We start from the raw sequence: 5,002 nt of genomic DNA on the forward strand, positions 1-5,002 counted from the left end.
TATATATATATATATATATATATATATATATATATATATATATATATATATGTTGCTGTTTGAGCCAATTAGGCTTTTATATTTGAACAAGCTAGTTGGATATAGTTGTGAGAATTGATGTTAATAGTTGATTTTGATGAATGTTAACTATTTTTTATGCTTTTGAACTTGTTTTTATTAAGAATGCTCATTGAAGGAAACAACTTGAGGGTTTGTTTAAACCTTGAGGAATATAATGTGATGGTTGAATTGAAATAAGATCATGATTTTGGTAAAGATTGTATGCTCCACATATATTGTACCAGTAATAAAGGAAAACTGAGAAATGATACGCTAAGAATTGATTTTTATTTCAGAAATATGTTTTGATAATCTTTATAATAATAAGTTATTATTGTTTTTATATTGAGATTCTTCTTTAATTGTATTAGTTTACCTATTTTTTGTGTTTGTTTATTTTCTTTTCTGGAAATGGTGGTGTAATCATATGTGATCGTAGAGATAGACACAAATGGTTGTAGTAGCACAAGTGCTGGAGAATGTCGTTAAAAACAAAATTATTGTTAGCTCAGATGATGATGCATATCATCTCTTGGAAAACTGTGTTGGAAGTACCACATCGACTAGAGATAAGGCCAAATTATAATATATAAGTGAGGTGCAAACCTCACCTTACAAGTCGGTTTTGTGAGGTTGAGTTAGGCTTACAAACTCATTTTCTAATATGGTATCAGAGCCATGGTTAGTGAGGTGCAAACCTTACCTTATAAGCCGGTTTTGTGGGGTTGAGTTAGGCTTAAAAACCCACTTTTGGTTATATTGCTTATATTTTCTTGTACCTTGAGATTTCCTTTAAATACATTTTTGTAATAATTTTTTTTATGTCTGGTAATTATACTTAGAATCTATTAGAGGTATGTTAGGAATTCTGACTACTAAGTAATGCCTTAATAACCTACTTTATTTAGAATTTTTGAATGTTACATTAGTGCTTATCTTCTATTAATTATATATTTTTTTTTTCATTCAAGAAATTTAAATCCAAGAGTCAAGAAATAACATGCTTTTTCTAAAGCATAAAGGTGAAATTTGTTCTATCTCACTTTGTATTCTCTTTTAAACATTATAAAACAAAAATGTTATAAGATAAATATTAATTGTTTTAAAATATTATGTAATAAGATTATAGAAATCACATTTAAAAGGATGTTGAATAGAACTTTACACTCTTTTTCTTGCATTGTTATATTAGACCCTCTAGTATGAAAAAAAATATATCAAAAGAACATAGAAATTCTATCGTTTACCTTCAATTCTTGGATTACACTCCAATTCTCTTTTAAATAATAATTCAACTCTCTCTTAAGAAATAAGTTTAAGAGGTTTCCCTAATTCACAAATAAGCTTACACTAATCACTGCTAAATAATATTACACAAACCAATTCTAGTTCCTAAGTTCACAAACGAATCATTCCTAACCTTCTTAATATTCTTTTAAATAAAAAGAAAAATACTTAAAGAAAAGAACAATTTAAGGTCACAAAGAATAACTTTACAATGTGAATGATTTATACAATATACCTCACAACTCACAAAGAATATTAAGAGACTTAGGGATTCATTGTTGTTTTAAATAAAAAATAAAAGAATAAATCATCCTATGAAAGAATCTAGGCCATCTACTACATCAAAGAATAGCCAAATTTCTTCACTTCTTCATGCTACTTAGGTCGACTTCTTGTGTTATTTGTTATTCTTGGATTTAGCTTTAAAGTGTCATGACACTTTATCCAATTTATTTCACACCTCAATGAGCTTAACTTAGCTATGACTGCACTAACACACCTAAAAATATCTAAAGAATATTTATGCAACTAAAAAATTATTTTTAACATGCTTTTGTATCTCATGTTAAATAAACTCAATTATAACAAATCCTAATTAAAATATTCTACTAAAGTATAAAAACTAATTAAGAATTCAATATTAAAGGATAAATAAATGGGAGCATAAATATGCACTCATCAAGTGTTATCAATACATGGACACACAAACACCCTTAATGCCATTTGGTAACTAGAATTACATCCATTCATTTTTAACTTACATAATCTCTTATTAGTTAATTGTTAGTACTCATCCATTAAATATCACCCTAAGACCTTATGTTTAAAATTATTGGTAATCTTATTTCATTTTTAATATATATCCTATTCTCAAATATATTGTTTAGTTTTTCTATATATATATATATATATATATATATATATATATATATATATATATATATATATATATATATATATATATATATATATATATAATATGAAGGAAGATCATAAAGAATTAAAACATTTATTTTCGAGACACTAAACCTAATAGTTAATGTTCTCTAAAATAATAATTGAAGTTATAACCTAATTTATAAGAAAATAAAAAATAAAAATAAAAAAGGTTCAAATAGTACGATTTCATCGTCCCCAAGTGTGTTCTACATTGAATGAGAAATAAGTATTCATATATTGACGAAGAATGTATGAATTCTCAATAATAGAAGAGTCATACTGGTTTTCTTGAATTATTCAAATCTCATAAGTAAAGAGAAAGTTGAATCTACATTGAATCTTATATGAATTGTTTCATTGAGGATTAATTTGGTTTCAAACTCTCTTAAAAAAAATTGTCATATTTAAATTTAAGAATTTTTTTTTCTTCCAAGAATTGATCTTCACCTAAAATTGGTTAAAATGAAAAAAAAAGGAAACAATTAATAATAGCATTCACTTAGCCCTTTTGGGTATGGGTTTGATTTATTTATTATTATTAGTATTACTTTTTGGGAATGGTTTTCCTTTTTGAAGGTACTTTGGGCCACCCGATGTCTGAAAAGGAAGCCTCAAAGAGAATAGGGCCCACAGTGAGGCCCACTCTCATTCATCCTTCCAATGTCAAATCCACTCGTCTGCGTCGCCCTACACAAACAAGCAACTCACATGTCTGCATCTGTCCCTCTCTATCCTTCTTTTTCTCACAACCCCTATTCTTCTAATCAAAATTCACAATTCCAAAACATATTTTATTTTATCTATTATTCTCGAATCTAATACCTTATATTATCAAAAAATTATCAAAATATTCATAAATATTTAATATTATTATTATTATTATTATTATTTTATTATTTTTGTGAATGAATATTGATTAAACCATATCCAGTTAAGCTATCGTTAATTTCTTTGTAGATGTCTAATATTTGGTAAAAGAGAATTAAAATTTTATATTAATGTATATGTCTAAATTTCAGTATCAATATATATGAGAAAATTAAATATTTTATAAGATAGGTGACTCATATTTAAACTTTAAGGTTGAAGTTGCGTCATTTATATGTTATATGGGTTTGACTTTTTGACAGATGAGTATATTCTAATATTGTGGTATCTTTTTGATAAATTCTTCTCTTAAAAATTCATTAATAATTCATATAATTTATAGTAGAAATTTGGGATGTATGTTTGTATGGAATATAAGCTCACCCAGAATAATGAAGGTACATTATTTTACTATTTCAATGGTTGATGTAAAAATCTTAAAATGGGAAAACCAATTTTAGAACTATATAGTACTCCTTTTTGTATCCTCACATGGGTCTTTCTCAATTTGGCCTATTGACGTACATGTTGATTATAATTTTGGTTATGTACCTGCAAAATGTTGATTTTTCGTTGAGTATTATTAAATTTATATAGGTAGGTGATGAAATGTATAGCCAAACTAGCTAGGTTATTTAGAAAAGGACTCAATTTCGAATAAAAATTTGGTTGGAGGTCATTTTCTTTTCGTACATGCGAGAGTTAGTTCATTTGCCTCATTTTAGAACTAAGCTATGTACTTAATTTCATAAAATATTATATTACAGCATCTCAAAATACATAAACTATCCCGTTTTTCTACTTTTGAACTTTACATTATAGATTTCAGAAAAATTAACTCTAATTGTTCTTTTATGTTTTAATAAGAAATCATCGAGGGTATTAGTTTCCTTTTCTCGGGATAATTCATTAATATCCGGTCTTAGAGATAGATCTATTGTCACTTTTGAAATTGTTAAAATATATATAAAAAATATTTGAATGTAGAGAATGAAGAAATAACCCTTAAATGTAGGTTTGTGTATAGTTTAAAAAAGACTTAATTATTCATATGATTATACTTTGGAGGTATTATGATAATTTGGCTATTTGTTTTAAAAAAGTTGTCCAATAATGTACATTAATTGAGTCTTTGTTGTTAATTTTCCAAAAAACAACATTAAGAATGTGTTAACGTGACAAAGAATTATGTATACATGTAAAAATTTGGCAAGACATTTAGATAGTTCAGCTAAGTGTATGATGAACTTAAATAGCTCGACAAATATCAAAAAGTTTGATAAAATGCATGGAGAAGTCAAATAGCTCAACTAGACATCCAAAGATCTTGGTAAGTCAAACTGAGCTATCTGAGTTCTCCATGCACCTTATTGAGTTTATCGAACTTCCCACCAAGTTATTTGACTTCTTGATGCACCTTATCGCGCTTTAGGGATGTTTTGTCGAGTTATTTGACTTCTCCATATACATTGTTGAGCTCTCTATATGTTTATCTAAGCTTTTTTAGTTCGTCAAGCACTTAGCCGAGCTCTCTGGTCTTGTTGAGTTGTTTGAGTTCTTCATGTGTTTAGTCAAGCTCTTCAGCTGTCTTGCTTACCTGTCAACGCTTCAGTTGATTATGAGATGCACAACTTCATATAATTATGTATGTACTCAAGTCACTAATATTTTTGTTTTTATATTTTTTTTATCAACCCAAATTTTCACGTCACAAAATCTTTATATGTAACGTCTTCATATATTTTCATGAAAACATGCCTAATCAGGCAACATTAAAAATTTAAAGGATGTCAACTAAAACGAACCTAGTTAATACATATTAATGAATTTAAAAATAAAATTGAAACTT

The sequence above is a fragment of the Vigna radiata genome, chromosome 11 (genome assembly GCF_000741045.1).
Source record: "Vigna radiata var. radiata cultivar VC1973A chromosome 11, Vradiata_ver6, whole genome shotgun sequence".
NCBI classification, from domain to species: domain Eukaryota; kingdom Viridiplantae; phylum Streptophyta; class Magnoliopsida; order Fabales; family Fabaceae; genus Vigna; species Vigna radiata.